The sequence below is a fragment of the Jaculus jaculus genome, chromosome 2 (genome assembly GCF_020740685.1).
Source record: "Jaculus jaculus isolate mJacJac1 chromosome 2, mJacJac1.mat.Y.cur, whole genome shotgun sequence".
In the NCBI taxonomy this organism is placed as follows: Eukaryota; Metazoa; Chordata; class Mammalia; order Rodentia; family Dipodidae; genus Jaculus; species Jaculus jaculus.
Window position 1 is genome coordinate 188701729 of NC_059103.1, and position 19628 is coordinate 188721356.

At 41.1% G+C, this 19628-nt stretch overlaps 1 protein-coding gene across 2 annotated transcripts in view; it reads right to left on the reverse strand.

The window, feature by feature from the left end:
* Positions 1-19628, reverse strand: part of Samd12 (sterile alpha motif domain containing 12) — a 465719-nt gene that overhangs the window by 179748 nt on the left and 266343 nt on the right. The gene's annotated exons all lie outside the window — the stretch shown is intronic.

The following is a 19628-nucleotide window of genomic DNA, read 5'->3' on the forward strand; positions in this document are numbered from 1 at the left end:
ACAAGAGCACCGAATACTGGCCATGCTTAGGTGGTTCCACAAAGAAGATGGCCACTATCTACATGGCTCCTTAGAAATATGCTGCATTCTTACAGACACCAATAAAGCATTAGGTGACTGTCAATTTAGTAATGGAAGTGCCAGCTAAGATTCATATTTAACAGAGACCAAATGCAATATGCAATGGGGTAAAGGTGGCTGGTGGGGATCTAAATTAGCCAACCATGATTGAAGAAATAATTGAGGCAATAAAAAGATCAATAGGAAATCAGATCATTCTCCAGGACCTCGGCGTTCTTGGTGGAATATTTTAGAAGAAGAGCATTTCATTGACTCATCTCATTCTTGAAGGCACTAAGTCATGCAGCTCGGCTGACACCTGAGACTGAGGCTAATGGTAGAGCCAGCTGGTGACTGACAGAAGACAACATGGTCACATACCTATCTCTCTGCCACATAATTCCTCAGCTAGAACAACAACAGAAATATTGTTTCAGATCATAAAGATACAGTAATTAGATTGCTTTAAAAATTTGGAAAAAGTAGAAGGATGCAAAGAAAGTTTTGTTTTTTTTTTAAGGAAAAATAAATGCATCCTTAAACCACTATCCAGAGATACACTATTAAATCATGGCTTCATTTTGTTTGTTCACTAGTTGTGAGGGTGTGTACATGTGTTTTTACTGGTTGTGAGGGTGTATATATGTGTTTTTCTGAATATACCTGACTTAAGAATTGTATCTTGGTCTGGAGAGATGGCTTAGCAGTCAAGGCACTTGCTTGCAAAGCCAAAGGACCCAGGTTCAATGCCTCAGGACCCACGTAAGCCAGATGCACAAAGGGACACACGCGTCTGGAGTTCATTTGCAGTGGCTGGAGCCCTGGCACATCTGTTCTCTCTCTGCCTCTTTGCCTCCCTCAAATAAATAAACAAGAATATTAAAAATAATCATATTTTGAGGCTTCAGTTCGTGACGTTTTCATCGTCTTCTTTTCACTTAATATGCAGTCAAGTGTCCGCTTCATGCACTTTCAGTGCTCATCACACCCTGTACCCATGTGGTCATACTAACTACGTCTAACTGACATATTAGATGATTAAATAATTTCCACTCCTGAAAAAGTCACAGGTTGAAACCCTAATCTGCAACAGGATGGTATTTGGAGATGAGATCTTTGGGAGATAACTGGGTCACAAAGGTAGATCAAGTGGCTTTGTAAGAGAAAAAAGGACTCCTTTTTCCTTTACCCTTCATGTGGGGATGTAGGAAGCAGGACTGTGTGCAAACCAGACTCAAATCTGCAGCTATCTTCACCTTGAACCTCCTAGAACTACTTGTTTTAAAGCCACCCAGTTGAAGATAGTTGGATGTAGCAACCAAAGCTAAAACACTATTTCTCTTTTTGGTATGTATGGTGTGGTGTGTGGTGTATGTATGTTCGCGTGCAGATGTCAGTGCCCTGTGCGTACACCCGCAGAAGCTACAGGAAAATGTTGGGTGTCCTCCTCTACAGCAACTCTGTGTGTTTCCCTTTGATGGCGTCTCTCACTCAACCGTGTGCTGCTGGCTTTGGTCAGTGAGTCCTAATGATGCTGGTGCTGCATCCCACAGGCCTGGTGCTGTTACAGATGCATGCGGCAGTGCCCAGCTTTTTATGTGGGTGCTGAGGAATTGAACTCATGTGGTTTCAGGCCTTCGTGCTTGTACAGAAAGCATTCTTACCCACTGAACCATTTCCTTAGCCCAAAATACTCCTTTTAAAAAAATTTTAAGGGGCTGGAGAGATGGCTTAGTGGTTAAGCACTCACCTATGAAGCCTATGGACCCCGGTTCGAGGCTCGGTTCCCCAGGTCCCACATTAGCCAGATGCACAAGGGGGCGCACGCGTCTGGAGTTCGTTTGCAGAGGCTGGAGGCCCTGGCGTGCCCATTCTCTCTCTCTCCCTCTATCTGTCTTTCTCTCTGTGTCTGTCGCTCTCAAATAAATAAATAAAAAATGAACAAAAAAAAATTTAAAAAAAATTTTAAAAAGTACAGCTCATTTCCATTTCCCTTTGCTGCCCCTTCTTCTATTGTTTCCTCTGTCTGGTTTTGTGCCACAGGAGCCTAACTTTCTACCCTCACCCCACCTTGAGCTGTCATTGCCCTCTAGCTGCTGGTATTCTTGGCCAGAGAAAGGCGTGAGCAGGAGGTGACAGGCTGAGCTATCCTTCCCTCCTCCTACCTTGCTTGCACCTAGCCATTCTAGTTCTGTCCACAGTCTTGTGAAACAGTTATTCCTCTCTTCTCAGTAAGCCCATGGCTTCACTGCTACCTAGACTCAATCTTCAACACCCTGTGTCCCTTGTCCCTTTAGATTTTGGCTGTTGCTGGTCCTATGTGACTAAGCGACCCTGTGAACGCCTTTAGTCTTTGCTAAGTAATTGCCTTTCTGAATTCTCTTTAGATTTTCATATGACTGGTATTGAAAATTACATTGAACAGCTTGTATATTACATAGTATAACTCTGTCAAATTATTTATTTATAAAATCATAAAATTGTCAAGGCTATACTATCCCCATTCCAAATAATGAGAGGACTGACACAGAAAAAAATGCCCATAATAAACATGTGAAACAGAAAATGGTCTAGGTTCTAGAACCTTCTTTTCAAATGTTCTCAGGAAGTCTCTCATTTCCTTTGATACCATTTCCTCTGTAATTTTCATAAAGTGAGCAAATTTCCTTAACTCTTAGCCTTTGCTCAAGCCTTGGCCTTAGATGGGCTTGTCTTTAGTTTTCTCCTGATTTCTATACTCAAGACTATTGTCCTGCTTCCTTCCTGAGTCCTTGGAGTCCACATCAGCTCTGTTAAGAAAGATGGAGGTGTGCTGGTCAACATAACTTCTGGTAGTCTAATGTGACCAAGTGTAGATGCAATAAAACTATGGATTCAGTTCCTTAGTTATATTAAGCAGAATCCAATCCTCAACAGTGAATGTGGCCAGCTGCTAGTGAACTGAGCATTGCAGATCTAGAACAATTCTATCATTTCAGAAAGTCTGACTAGACAGAGATGTTCTAGAGCAACTATGTACAACTCCAGGGGGTGTTATAGCATAAATATTCTAGCCTTGTACTTCAGGTACACTACACTTGCAGAGTTAAGAAAAAGAGAGAAAAAAAGGAGTCTATCTTCTTCACTATGAATCTAGGCAGTGCAGAGTGTGATGGTCATACTTAATAAAAATACTAAGGTAATGGCCATTGATAGTTGTTTGTAGAACATCAAAGCATGAAGAAGTATTAAAATTTTGTAGCAAGAGAATAGATTGGACTGTTTGGAGGAGGTAATAGTGGAGACTTTACTAGTACTAGAATACTGGTAGAAGAAAATACTGTATCCTGCAAAATTCTGTTATGTGGTCTGAAATAACCTATTTACGTATTAGAATAAATTGATGAATAAGCTAAATATTCTGGTCAAATGAAACCATCAAATGCCTCTGGCTGACTAGCTGTCATAGTGTTAGACAGAGCTGTGCAGACTTCTGGATGAGAAACATTACAGTCGTAACCAGCAGTAGATGGTGCAAGCTACACAACCAACCAGCTGGGCAAGATGTGCCAACTAAAGTAATAGTGGCATGACTGTTATGAAGGTAACCAACTGTTCTGATTGGATTTGAGGCCTGCTCCATGGGAGGGAATTCATGCCTTGTACTGAAAACCTAATCAAAATCCCATGGCTGGGAAGCTGTTGCAGTCAGGTTCACATTGCTGGTAGAAATCACCCAACCGAGAGCAGCTTGTGGGAAAAAAGAGATTTATTTTGGCATATAGGCTCGAGGGGGAAGTTCCACGATGGCAGGGAAAAATGACGACATGAGCAGAGGATGGACATCACCCCTTGGCCCATATAAGGTGGACAACAGGAACAGGACAGTGTGCCAAACACTGGCAGGGGGAAACTGACTATAACACCCATAAGCCCGCCCCCAACAATACACTCCCTCCAGGAGGCGTTAATTCCCAAATCTCCATCAGCTGGGAACCTAGCATTCAGAACACCTAAGTTTATGGGGGACACCTGAATCAAACCAGCACAGAAGGTGACAGGCCCCAGCGGAGCAGCTGCTACTGTTGTCCAGGTAAAAGGAACTGTTGTGTTGCGCCCACCAAGTTTTTCCGTAACCATTTGTGCTTGTGCCCATAGATTAGTTCTGCTCTCATCTTTGCTCAGAGAAACTTCTTTTGGCAGATGGCAGAGACCATTGGCATGATTCAAAACTCATCAAATATTTGAGAGTAAATGACTATGGAGTGCTCAGCACGACATACAACATTTCTATTATGCCTCGCCAAATGCAGGGAACATTGTGGAAAAGAGGGTAGAAAGAGTAAGCCAGAGGATGGGGAGGAGTGCTCTGAAATGCTGCCTTCTGGACATGAAGTGACCTTCACACTTAGGACCTCACAGTGACCATCATTACCTGTGCATGATTGTCACTACCTGTGTGTGATCGCCATAATCTTTGGTCTATCAATATTTCATCATGGAGGAGGGGAAAAATCAATGTTACAAGAGAGACGGGTTACAAAAAGGGAGGCGTTCAGTGAAAAGGGTATAGGGGGAAGAAGCAAAAGAAGATAACGAGAAGGGCTTATGATCCAAACACATTGTATACATACATGAAATTTGTCAATAAATATATTTTTAAGACCCAAGCACACAGGTATACATAGCCCCTTCCGTGCCACTCTCTGGCTTTGCTCACACACTGAAAAGATGTCATTAGATATTGATACAACTATGATGTGATTCTAGTGGACAAAGAAAGTGGCCTGTGTCTTAAGCAGTTTTCCAGATGTGATAAAGTGGTACATTCTATACTATGCCCTCTGACAATTTACTGGCTGGCAATGACCATAGAACTGTAACAAAAATCCAGTGTTTGACTTACTTAGACTTGTAACATGAAGGGCAGAAATACTTAAAAAAATTTTTTTTCTTATTTTTATTCATTTATTTGAGAGTGATAGACAGAGAGAGAAAGAGAGAGAGAGAGAGAGAGAGAAGGGGAACACCAGGGCCCCTAGGCACTGTGAACGAACTCCAGATTCATGTGCCACCTTGTGCATCTGGCTTACGTGGGTCCTGGGGAATCGAGCCTCGAAGCAGGGTCCTTAGGCTTCACAGGCAAGTGCTTAACCACTAAGCCATCTCTCCATCCCCCAAGGGCAGAAATACTTAATGGGTCAGTGCTTGCCATGCTTCCCCCTCCACGTGGTAGCCGAAACCTACGGTGTGATGATTTCAAGTCTGTCACTGAGACATTCCCACGGCTGCTCGTACTCAGATACCTTGCCAGCTTCTCAAGTGTTTCAGAGGCTGTCACACTTATCTGTCATGAGCCAAGTGTCTCATTCTGCTGTTACTCCACTGCCTTATGCCTCCACCTAGGCCCTTTCTCAGTAATGGCTCCTCCATCCTCATTCAGGTCAGGAACTTCTGGACTCACTTTTGATCCTCCTACCACTACATCCTGCCCACTATCAAGTGCTATTGATTTTACTTTAAAACAGATGCAACCTAGCTTAGTTCAGAGACACCTTTCCAATTGTAACTACTACCTGTTCTCACATGGATTTCTGCAAAACTGGACTATAAGCCTCACTCTGGACCTACCCTGGTCCAGTTCATTCTCCATACAGACAGTAGCACATTCTTTCGGAAACATGAGATCATGTCTTATTCCTGCTCCGACTCAAAATGGCAGATGTTACTCAAATGGTATAAACTTCTGGTTAGATAGAGGGAATATGTTTTTGAGATCTATTGCATAGTACAGTGACTATAAATAACTACAATGTGTATTTCAAATTTGCCAAGTGTAGATCACAAACATTCTCATGAAAAAGCAATGATAGGTGAGATGATGGAAAGGTTAATTACCTTGATTTAATCTTTCTGCAATGTGTATTGTGTGTGTGTGTACTGTTTGTCAATAAAATAAAATATAGGGCCAGAGAGATGGCTCAGCAGTTAAGGTGATTATCTGCAAAGCCCAATGACCTGGGTTCAGTTCCCCAGTACCCACATAAAGCCAGATGCACAAGGTGGCACATGCGTCTGGAGTTCATTTACAGTGGCTGCAAGGCCCTGGTGCACCCATTCTCTCTGTCTCTCACCAACTCTCCAATATAATTAGATTTTTTTTTTTCTGGTTAGCCTGGCTGATCCCCCTCTCATGACTGGGGTTACAGACATACACATCCAGACTTGGATAATTTTTTATGTGGGTACCAGGGATTGAACTCAAGGCTTCGGGCTTGCATAAGTACTTTTACTCACTAAGCCCACCCCTGGCTCTGAGCAGTGATATTGATGTTGACTCTATTAAGGTTCAGATAATTACCAACTTCCTACCATTTTTATCCTATTCTTTGCTATTGCCTTAAGAACAAATATGAGTTTCTATAAAACCTGAATCCTAACATCTGAATTGTGTAATATTTTTACCTTATTATTGTGGCACTACCCTTATATGCCTTTCTTCCTGCCATCAGAAGTCAGAATTGGTCACCAGGACGAAAGGTCAAAGCAGAAGAAATACAAGCTGGGACCGCATTTATCTTAAAATCTTAGAGAGACTTCTGATTGGCTGAGCCTGTTCCAGTGTAGTGAACGGATACTCACAGCCTGAAGTGTGTTATATGGACACACTGGCGAGAGAACAGCAGTGAGTAAAGAACGGACATTGTATGAACACTACGTTTGGCAGAAAACACTTGGGGGATGTGAGGGCCACCTGACTGTGACATCTGTCACTTCATTGATCTCCAGGGCCAATTTGGCTATGTGGCTGGCTGGGCAGGTGTCTCCCTCCTCCCTTACTGTTCCAGTTGCATTCCTTCCCAGTCTGTGTGTTTAGTCAAAGAGGATGATCTTCCCTGAAGCGAGGAGGACCATTCTTAGGCCAAGGTCATCTGAGTAGCTGTGCTCCCTGCTAGGACCTCCAAACATGCTCCCAAGACAACACTGCAGAACATTATAATGGTACAGTGATGCAGGGTGTGATAGTAAGTTAACCACTGACAGAGTTATGTGCAGCATAAGGCTGCTTCAGCCCGTGATGACATGCACATATGATGCTGATCCCCTTAGACTATGTTGCCTAGGGACATAGTAGCAGTCTTAGTATGTGCAATGTACTCTGTGATATTCACACAAGTGCTAAATCACAGGGCATTTCTCAGAATGTATCCGGTTATGTTATGGACACACACACACACACACACACACACACACACACACACACGGTCCCTAATCAATGATAGTTGGATGTATTATTATTATTATTTTTTAAATTATTTATTTATTTATTTGAGAGTGACAGACACAGAGAGAAAGACAGATAGAGGGAGAGAGAGAGAATGGGCGCACCAGGGCTTCCAGCCTCTGCAAACGAACTCCAGATGCGTGCGCCCCCTTGTGCATCTGGCTAACGTGGGACCTGGGGAACCAAGCCTCGAACCGGGGTTCTTAGGCTTCACAGGCGAGCGCTCAACTGCTAAGCCATCTCTCCAGCCCTGGATGTATTATTATTATTATTATTAGTTTTACTATAGAACTATATAAGAGTGGTACACCTTCAGTAGAATCCATGCCTCAAAGTTTGCTCTTTTCCTGGGCTAGTAACATATGGTATCACACTCTCACACTCTCTCTTGATGGTAGTTGTTAGGCAATGCCATCATGCAGTTAAACAACAGATCCACTACAGTGTGCTGTGCTATTAAGTTCAATAGGTTGGGTGTGTTCAGTACATTTTCAAGTCACAATGGCTCTATGGGTCCATGATCTCATTATAATGATCAAGCAGCATATATGGCTTTCCTTCTTTAACATGGTTCTGTGAGGGAATGAATGTTTCTGCACTAAACTTTATATGTTCAGATCTTAACCTCTAGTGTCTTAAACTGTCCCTGTGTTTAGAGACAGGGTCTTCCAGGATGTTGTTAAGATAAAGTGAGTTCATTATGGTGGGTTCTGATCCAACATGACTGTCTTCTTGTAAGAAAAGGAGATTAGTGTATGGCCTATACGCAGAAAAGGGACATGTGAAGACAGGAGGAAAGTTCAGCCATCAAGCCAAGCAGAGAGGTTTCAGAAAGAACTAGCTCTGTCAACATCTTGGTCTAGGACCAGTGGCCTCCAAAACAATACGAAAGTACATTTCAATTATCTAAACTACCGAGTCTATGGTACTTTGCTATGATGGCACTAGAAAATGATTATCATCTCCTATCAGGTTCTGCAACTAGCCAGGATAGGGACTGTTTATATAGTGTTTCCAGCTGATGCTTCAGTGCCCTGTAGAAGGTGATGATGAACTATAATATTGCCAGTGGGCCTGAGTTATAACAAGAGATGTGCTGTTCAATTTCATCAATTTACTTTTGAGACAGGGTTTCGTGTAGCCTTGGCTGGCATTGAACTTACTATGTAGTTGAGGATGGTGTTGGGTTTTTCTTGACTCTCTTGCCTCTACCGGCCAAATGCTGAGACTATAGGTCTGTGTTACCATGCCCACTTTAGTCAATGCTAGGGACTGAACCCAGAACTTCATGCATGTAAGGCAACTGCTTGACCTGAAGTCACTTAACTTTGTATCGCATAACAAATAACCCATGAATATACATTTCGACACTATAGGACTTTCTCTGTAAAGTCTGGGATGAAACTTCAAGGTTAAAACTACCCTCTTTCTAAATCTTGGTTACTCTATATAACATAGTATCTTCCTGTGACAATCATGTTTCACATTTCTTTATGGCTAAATAAACATAAGCAGATCATATATTTTTATCACCCTCTCTGTGTGTGCATGTGTGTATGTGTGTGTGCACACATGTGTGTGTATTGGTCATGAAACTAGAAACGAAGAAGTGAAAGAGGCGTGCTCAGCACTATTACACCTTCCAAGCCTCAGGGTCCATTGCGGAAGAGGTATCAGAAAGTATGTAAGAGCCAAAGGAAGGGTAGGACTCCTTACAACGTGCTCCTCCATACACAAAAATGGCCTGGATATCCATGACCTCACAGTGCCTGAAACTACCACCATAATAGGAGGAAGAGATGATGACATCAAAATGATAGACTGATTGAGAGGGGGAGAGGATATGATGGAGAATGGAGTTGCAAAGAGGAAAGTAGGGGGAGGGAAGGAATTACCATGGGTTATTTTCTGTAATTATGTAAGTTGTCAATTAAAAATAAATTTAAAACCCCTCATAATTCATTAAAAGAAACCAAAAAAAGGAGACCATGAAAAGGGAAAACGTGGTCTTTAGGGGGCAGAGAAAAAAAAAGAGGGCACTAGAATACGGTAGAATGAGGGCAACAGGGGAGAGAGAAAGGACTGCAGGGGAAGTGGGTAGAGGGGTGCAGGCGGAAGATCAACAAAAACCATGTACAAAATGCCATAAGGAAAGCCATTACTGTGTTTTTCAGTTTCAAAAAACTAAAAGCAAAGTGCATTAAAGAGTCATTCTCAGTAGGGTGTAGTGCCATGTGCCTTTAGACCCAGCGCTTGGGAGGCTGAATTAGTAGGGAGGTCACCATGACTTCGAGGCCAGTAAGGAACTACAAATTAAGTTACAGGTCAGTCTGGGCTAGCATGAGACCCTACCTCAAATATAACAGTAACAAATGCCACCACAGCCAAGTCATTATCCCAAGCATGGGGAGTCCAGTCAGAATCGACGCCTTAACCCAGCATCAAGAGGTGAAGCAGTCAAATCTTTCCCAACCTTTTCTTTCTAAGCCCAGGGCTTGAAAAGAATGGGCTCCCTGGAGTCTAAGTGATAATTATTTCAATTATCTTCACTGTCATAGCCCTTAGTACCTACCATGAGCTATTTAAAGGATGAAGAAACAAAAGTGCTGGTGGTTCCTGACCCCAGTGCCAGCTTAACTCAACAGATAACTGACTCTGCTTCTCCCAGTAGAAAGTGCCAAGCCACCATAATTTCAGAACTTATTATGATACAGAGAGGGATGCAACAGGGTGACCTGTTAAAGGATTAAAATTGTGCCTATTTTATGGAGTAATTCTCTTACTTTCTAGCCCTTTAAATTCAATTTCATCTATAGACTTCCTAAGGAAGAAAAAAATCTACAGCACATAGGGAGGCATAGGCTGGGGAGAGAGTTCCATCAGTAAAGTGCTGACATGGTCATCCGAGTTTGATTGGCAAAACCTAGGTAAATGCTGGGTGTGGTGCCACATTATCTATAACCCCAACACTAAGGAGGCAGGAACCAGTGCAAACTGGAGCTCACTGGCCAGCCAATCTCGCCTAATCAGTGAATACAGATCCTGTTTTAAAGAGGTAGTTGGTATCCCTGGTGATGATACTTGAGATTATCCCGTGGCCTCCATGCACACACATGTTCACATGTCCACACACATGCACATACCGCAATACACATATAAACATAACTACACACATGAATACATCACACACACACACATGCATCCCTTTCCCCCAAATCTCTAAGGGCAAAAGCAAGCTCGCTCTTTATGAAGGAAATGCCAGTGTGTATATGAGACCCCAGAGGAGCTCTGTACTCATGAGATTCTACCGCAAGGACGGAAGAGAAAACACTTCACGTCTGTGGTCGTGACGTGACCATGAAGTTCCTAACTCAAAGTCTACTTGTGCTCCATGGTAACTCGTGTCATTTCTACCCTTTCAATGTGCTGCAAAATTGTTTCAACTGCCTTTGTTTTTCCCTGAATTGTTTCAACTGCCTTTGTTTTTCCTTTTCTCCTGTGTATTGCACATTTCTCCTGCACAAGTGACGCGACACAGTGTGTCCCCCGCTTCGGCACATGTTCAGCACCAGCAGAGTAGCAAAGCTGGCCATTTCCTTCTGCAGGAAGCAGGCTCAAAGACGCTGCTCCTCTTCTGCCACTAACCCACCTGGCAATTTCCAAGAGGGAGCGGCCGCACTCCCTTTCTGTGCTACATTCGTACCATGTTACCGCAGCACCGTTTGGTAGGTTCAGGAGACACACGCTCCTGTTTTCAGTCCCGCCACAGCTTATCTGGGCTGTTTCACTCGGACTCTCCTTGTGTGCAGGCAGACTAGCTGCTGGGCAGCGATCATGCCTGAGCGTCACTGGGGTCTGTATGCTCATGCAGTCACGGCTGGGAACTCTGTTCCCTGTGTCTGTGGCAGTACCGTCATTGTGGGTATGGACACTTCCAAGTGACCTTATCACAATGCCATAGCTTATCTCTTCAAAGCTAGCAATGGGATCTAATTTAAGGGAGGACCGTTTCTCTTTTTTTTTCAGGATTGGAAGCTATATTGAGATTTTTTTGGGGGGGGAGGCGGGGGTAAATTACAGTTCTATGGAGAGAGTCAGTGTGTTTGCTTTGTTAAATTCTTTTTTAATGTTTACTATTATTGTTTTCAACATGTTTTGTATGGACACATTAGGTGTTTGCACCATTGCTACCCTCATCCCTATCCCCATTCCATTGGGAACGCTCAGTGGGGACCTAGTTCCTCTTTGAAGAGCTTTCGTTTGATTAGGTCAGGTCTATTCAGGATGACCTCCCTTTTACTGAATCAAAATCAAATGATTTGAACCTTAATTATATCTTCAAATTAATTATATCTTAATTATATCTTCAAAATCTAGTCACATGTACCTCACCATATCCTTATCCACTAACATGCATTAGTCTAGCCCAGGCACAAGGGGGAGGAGACTGAGCAGGGAATATACCAGGATGAAGAAAATTTGAGAGTTCACCATAGCAGCTAATACCTTTCTAACCTCAGAAAAGCTAACCCTTTCTTATAATGATAAAAGTCAGCATTTTACCTATTTTAAAGTATACACTTGTGTGGTTTTAATAAATATGGGAGGTTGTATAACTATCACTATTATTGAATTTCAGGACATTTCCATCATCACAAAATAAAACTCTCTACCTCCCAACCTGTCCTCTCTTAACCCATGTCAGTCACTGGTCTACTTTCTGTCCCTATGGATTTACTTCTTCTGAGCATTTGATCCCAATAGAATTGCACAGCATGCGGTCTTGTGTGATAGCTTCTCTCTCTTATTTAGCATAGTGTTTTTAAGGTTGGCCTGGATTGTAGTATATATCAGCATAGTATTCTTGTAAATGAAATAATATTACATTGCTCTATTCTTTTGTTTGTCCACTCATCAGTAGATAGACATTTAAGTTGTTATGAACAAAAAGTAATACAGTTATGCACACTTTGTATACACATTTTTAAGTGGACATGTGCTTTTTTATTTTGGGATATATATAATAGGATAACTGGGCTATGTAAGTATGTATGTAAGTAACTCTATACCTAACTTTTTGAACTAAATTTTAATTTGAGACTCCATAGAAATTAAATTAGAACCAAGCAAGTAGTGAAAGAAGGGGAAACCACAGGGGTGTCAGTGTGAACGAAGCTGGCCTGTGTGGACTGTCTTTAAAGGTGCAGGGTACCTTTAAAGGTTTAAAGGTTGGCTTCTAGAGTCTGGAGAGAACAGTGATATTGATTATTCCAGAGCCTCTGAAGGAAATGGTCTGCTGACATCTGGATATTAAGAGAGGAAACATTCCAGAATTCTGACCTCCAGAACTGTATAATAATAAAAAATCTGTATTGTTCTAAGTTATGAAGTTTCTGGTGATTTGTTATAGAAGTCACGGAAAAATAATTTAAGCCTTCTCCTACCCCTAATGTTGTAATTTTCTATGAAGGAGTCACACTTAATGTCTCCTAATGGCACCTTATTATAGTACTTCTCTGTTCAAAATTATTCACTTACTGTTTTCAGTTCTTAGGCGTACAGACCACACGTTCAATGTGATCGGGAGATTGTGGTAGTCTAGTTCTGGCATTAACTTGTAGCCTTCCTCACATCAACCCTTGTATATGGTAGTGAAATAGTTCAATATCAGTGTTCCTTCCTTGGCAGCACCCTCTTTTTCTGCTCCTCTCAAGCTCTAATGCTGTGAGTCCCCACTATGTGATCTCGTAAGTTCTTGCATATTCCTATGAGGACGTCACGCAGTCAACAGCTAGTGTATTGCACATTTCTCCTGCACAAGTGATTCACTTAATTGCTCATTGAGTTTGCTAAGGACTTACCACATCACCTGTTCAATATATGGGTATACACATAGACTATATTTTTATAATGTATAGTATAATTGTACAATATAGTGGATTTCATTGCAACATTTTCATACCTATATATTGTTATTTTGGTAGCATAGCTACCTTCCTACTTCCTTCTCTTGTACTTTCCTCCTACTTTTCCAGTGTCAGACAACATTGTGCATCACAGAGATCTAGTACTTCCTCTGACATATAGTAGGTACTTGATAAGCTTTTGAGTGAGTAAATATATCTTTTCTTTTTAAAACCCTTGAAACACTTATGTTGGTAAATGCAGACTGCACACAATAAGTAATTCATCATTTGGAGGGGATATGGAGTTGAAACCTTGCACCATCTATTTGCATTTTGAAAAGGAAAATATGGGCACAGGTGGCTAACATATAACCTTTGACATTTAGTCTCTGGGGACCCTAATGACCAGCACACCTCATTTTGCTACTCAAGCACACACAGATGCATCTATGTGCAAAGTCATCCTCCAACATGAGTCATTTTCTATGTGTGTGTGTGTGTGTGTGTGTGTGTGTGTGTGTGCACTATGCAGACATGTGTGTTCCTATGTGGATGTCTGTGCAAGTGTGTGTGTGTGTGTGTATGTGTGTGTGTGTGTGTGTGTGTGTGTGTGTGTGTGTGTGTGTGTGTAGGCCAGAGGCTGACTGCGGATGTCTTCTTCCACTGCTCTCTAGTTTACAGAGGCAGGGTTGCCTGCCAGCTTGCCCTGCCTTCACCCCCCAGATGCTGGGATTGCAGATGGGCTGCCGTATCTACTGACATGTTTGTGGGTCTTAAAGATCCAGACTCCAGTCTTCACACTTGTGTGGCAAGAACTTTGTCCACTGAGCTATCTCCCCCAATATGAATTGTGTATGCACCAAGATAACTTCTTCACTGGGAAAGAAGCACTTGTACATTGTTAATCATGGCTTGGTTTATGCAGGGCTCCTGCAGGGTGGGACCATCATTTGTGAGTCTTTTAAACTGATGTACAAGACATTTTTTTTTTTTCCCATTCATTGTGTGATGAACCTAAGTCCCTACTAAGAAATTCAAGCCTGGAGAACTGGATAAATAAATATAAATGAATTCATTTGACAGAGTGACATTTTCATTTAATTAAGGCAGAAAATCTGCTCTAAAACAAATGATTGCTCCTGACAAAGAAGCAGACACAGGTCCTTAATTAATAAGCTTCTGATAGCTCTTCCCCAGGCTGAGAGAACATTTAGAAGGAGGGGGAGAAAGGGTGAAGGAGTTGGGGAAAGAGTTTTGCAAAGGAAGATGAAGCATAAAAGATAATGTACATTTACACTTTTTAAAAGAGAACATTAAAGACCATTTACTTATGCTTTAATAAGCTTTACGTCCCGATAGATTAAACTCTATGTGTAAGAAAACAAAATTTCAAGTCTCAAGTGATAGTCAATATTTTTTATGATAAGAAACAATTTTAGGTCAACAAAATTTGTTCTAACAATTGATCTCTTCCCTTTAGGATGCACTTTGAAGTACACATATGACAAAAAGAGGGTCCAATCTGTGACACTTACAAGGGTACATGTCTAATATGTGAGAAGAATAGCCACGCGTGCAGTTTACAGTGACTGAGAGACACGGTAGAAGCCACATGAGGAAAAGGGGGTGAACAGAAGAGCATGACCAAATGCTTGAGTAGTTTCAGAATCTCCACACAGACACCAACCCTATTTGACAGGTTTTCACACTACACATCAGTTTGTTTCTGTAGTATGATCTGAAAGGAGGAAGTACTTGAATGTATAAATCAGTGAACACCACATGACCTCTCACATTGCAGACTTGAAATCCTGGAGGTCACCATCAGTATTTCCTCTGCATTCGTTTTTACTGACTCGATCGATTTCTATTAAATCAATCAAAATAGCAGCTAGCAAAAAGTTCACGTCATTGATTAAAGACTAAGATTAATCCAGGTAGTTGAGGGACATCAGAAAATGTGAGGTTAGCATTTTTTTTTTGCTTCATTACGATGTCAAATTGGGAGATGAATTTGATTGTTCAGTGTCTCCAAACCCCAGGAATGCAGGAGGCAGCTCAGAAAAACCACTGCCACCCATTTCCAGCAGCCACAGATAAGAAGAAATGGAAGATAAAGAGTGGTAAGTATAGGTTTAGTATGTTTGATAAACAATGTATTAAATCTTTTACTGGAGTAGGCACTAGTGTTAACTTGTGAAAGTGCATCACAATTAATTTGTAAGAATGGAAAAAGAAAAACCAACCAGGTCTTTGGAATAAGAGATACTTGACTAGATTATTGACTAGATTATAGGATGCTCGTGTTATTTGGTCAAATATAATTTTAGATGGGCCCCTGAAGGTGTTTTCAGGTGAAATCAACCTTTGATTCTATAGTCAGAGCCAAGAATATGCCTCCATTGAGTAGTGTTGGTGGTTTACCACCCCATAAGTAAAAGTCTGATGTGTCTGCCTAAGAGCATCAAGTTGGGTCATTTTATTTTCCTTAATCTTATACCTGTACTGAAACACTGACTTTTATTGGGTTTTTAATTTGCCATATTTTTGGCCATCTTCTTGCCATCCCACCTCTTTTTCAGCTTACTCTTGGTTCTCTTACTTATAATTAATTTTTTTCCTCAAACTCCTGAGCCCACTAAGCTTCTTCCTCACCCTTGGCTTTTCTACCACTGGACTAGGAGAAGGCATGTTCAGATAACTGGAGGACTATTATCTCTAGGTATAACTATTAGGTTGTTTCCAGGAGAGATCAGCACTTGAATCAGGAGGGTGAGTGAAGAGGAATCCATTTCACCAATGCAAGGTAGGTTCCCAGTAAATGCTTAAAATTTTTTTTTTTTAAATTTATTTGAGAAGGACAGACAGACAGAGAAAGAGGGAAGGAGAGGGGGGGGGAGAGAATGAGCATACCACAGCTTCTAGCCACTGCAGACATACTCCAGATGCATGCGCCACCTGTGCATCTGGCTTACATGGGTTCTGGGGAATCAAGGCTTGAACTGGGGTCCTTAGGCTTCACAGGCAAGTGCTTAACTGCTAAGCCATCTCTCCAACCCTTGTAAATACTTTTTAAATAAATTATTGAATGAGTGTCTCTGTATTGATTAGACTGAAAAGACAAATGAAATGAAAAGTAGAAACTAATGATGAAGGATTTGTTTCAGAGGAGAACAAAAGATTGCTCTTGGCTGGGACACAAGCTGGATTAATAGTTGTAAAACTTCAGTGGGGAACCACTAATCCGCTGAGATAAAAAATAGAACAAGAAGTGGAGAAGAGTTAGTTATTACTCCTTAAAGTGTCTCTTCTTACTTTTTGCACTTTTGCACATTGGAGCTACTGATTCTTAGGCTTTTGGACCAAGGCACTTACACCAATAGTTGCTCCTATTCTTGGGTTTTGGTCTTGGACCAAAGGAACCACCAACTTTTCTGGTTTCTTAGCCTCCAGGTGGCAGGTCATAGGACATGCCATCCTCTTATAATTGCCAGTCAATTCCCATAGTATCTTTATATCTATCTATCTATCTGTCTGTCTGTCTGTCTGTCTGTCTGTCTGTCTGTCTGTCTGTCTATCCATCCATCCATCTATTCATTCATCTATCTATCTATCTATCTATCTATCTATCTATCTATCTATCTATCTATCTATCTATCTATCTATCTATCATCCAACAATAGGTTCTGTTTCTCTGATAAAACCCTAATACAACCTCAGAGTAGCCTGTTCCTTACAACTAGGACATTTTTTTTTCTCTCCAAAGTTCTCAGGAGCTAGCTATCCACTTATTTATTTGTTTGTTTGCTTATTTATTACTAGATCTCAGTTTTCCAAGAAAGCATTTTCTGAATCGTTGGGGCCAAGGAAATCCCTTTGCTTACTCACTCTCCAAAGCATAATTAATGTCCCCTTTCATTTCACTCACCCCATTACTATAATTCTTTGTTGATGAGAGACTTCTTATTAAAATGCAAATTGCATGTATATGAGCATCTCGTCTGTCTTAGTATTTCACTGAAACTCTGTAAAGGCCCCCCACATAGCAAAGAGTGAATATTCAGTTTTTTCTTATTTGAGAGAGAGAAAGAGAGAGAGAGAGAATTGGCATGTCAGGGCCTCAGCCACTGAAATCAAACTCCAGACACTTGCACCACCTAGTGGGCCTGTGAGACCTTGTGTTTGCCTCATCTTTTATGCCTTACATGGATCTAAAGAGAGATTGAACTTGGGTCCTTAAGCTTCACAGGCAAGTGCCTTAACCACTAAGCCATCTCTCCAGCCCAATATTCAGTTTTATAGTAAATGTATTATAGCAGAGTGCACCACTCCAGAGCTCTTAGTACCTTGGAACTTTATATTTGTTTGATGGTTAAAAAGAAAGTAAACATATTCTCCTAAGCCTAAGTCCTGCCTTAGTTCAGACAAAACTTTCCCTTGATGCCCATCTGGATACTTTCTTTGCTTACCTCTGTCACTCCTCAGCTTTCTTTGCTGCAACACTTTATATACAAATGTCTCTTTTATTTGACTTTGAAAGAAGGAATTCTTCTTTGTATAACCCCTAACAGAGTGCATACAGAAAGTGCTTGGCACAGGTAGGTTCCTAGTAAATGCTTTTTAAATAAATTATTGAGTGACTGACTCTGTATTAATATAATGAAAAGGCAAATGAAATGAAAAGTGGAGACTAATGATGAAGGATTTGTTTCAGAGGAGGACAAAAGATTGTTCTTGGTTGGGACACAATCTGGATTAATAATTGTAAAAATTTAGTCTCCATTCAAAGTTTAGTTTATGTATATGGTAGATTCTTAAATTGGTATATGGAAACACTGGTAAAGAAAAGATTTGAATATCTGCACTGTATTATGTCTGTTAATGAGGCTTTGTGACCTCAAAGAAAAAGGCTACAGAGAAATTGGATAATCTGCAATATAAGGAACAGAACTCCTAAATTACATGGTTGCTACATTACCCTATTTCTTTTCAGAATAGTCTACTTAATTTCACTTCTGAAAATGGCTTCAACTTCTTGTCATCTAGTCCACATGACAGTGTCTTCATACAACTGCCTTTCTAAAACCCATACGACATTGAGCCAACAGAGACCAGACTGCAGTGTGTACACTCACCCAGAAGAAAGAAACCAACGTCAGTTGTAGAAAACCCGAGATGAATTTATCTTCAATGTAACATGAGTTATTGGAAAGCCTTCAAATTAATACTCAAGCCATGAGATGAAGGTTATATCAGGTAATGACCATCCTACATAGTCCAAATATGACATATTAAATATCTTGTTCCATTTAGAATGTTTGAATGAAAAAGGGTCTTTATCATTCTGAGACTGGTAGGGGAGAATTCCTGATTGAACAACAAACAGCATGTGGACACTTCCATCATAAGCTGGTTATAGATAAGGCCAGGGGCCATAGAACAGGCACTTTTTTTTCTAAGAAGAAAAGTTCAACAGACAAAATGTCAATGTGAAGCCTTATTCCAAGCAAAGTAGCTTCTAGAATGAACTAGCCATAATGGACTCCGAGAATGAAAATGAAATTAGTGGGTGTTAACTAGGGCATACATGGCATCATTCTAAACATAAACTGACATGTGATTTTCATAATCCCTAAAAGATAGCTGTGTTTAGGCTTCTATATATAAAGCTCATACTAAGGAGAATTTCTCTGACAGCTTAAAGACTTGATAAAATTAGAAGCATTCCTAGCCACGAAATTTGCGTAATAGGGCATGAAGATTTTTTGAAGTGTGTCAAGGGGAAAGCTTAAGGAAGTAGCTGCTTGAGGAAATGCTGTCTTGGAGCAAATTAGGAAGGAACATGTATTTGGAAGATCCCAATCAAGTGACACTGCATGAAGTAATGAAAGACCCACACCACAGAGGAAAAATCAGACTATTCATTCGACATCTTTACCAGTATGAGCTATGGGGCAATCAAATATGTCCCATGGGAAAGGATTACTTTATGATAACCAGACACTGTCATTCAGGAGAACACTTAAGAATTGAAAATACTATGCAAAACAGTAAGGGTGGTTATTTTATGTACAGATGACTCAGTGGATGAAGATTGAGTACCCGAGTTCATATTCTCAAGTTCTGCAGAGAAGTCTTAAAAGCTGTAAGTCATGGAAGGCAAAAATGGGAGGTGGATACAGGACAGCTTCTAGGATGCTTGTGGGCCATCTTCCCTAGAAAATGTAGCAGTGAGCAAGGAGAATGAGAGCATGCCAAAACAAGGTGACAGGTAAGCATTGACACCTGGAGCTGGTCCTCTGTCTTCTACACACAGACTGTCATATGTGCATACCCACACTTACCCACACTCACATACATCATATGCACACATGTATCATATGCACACATACCCATAT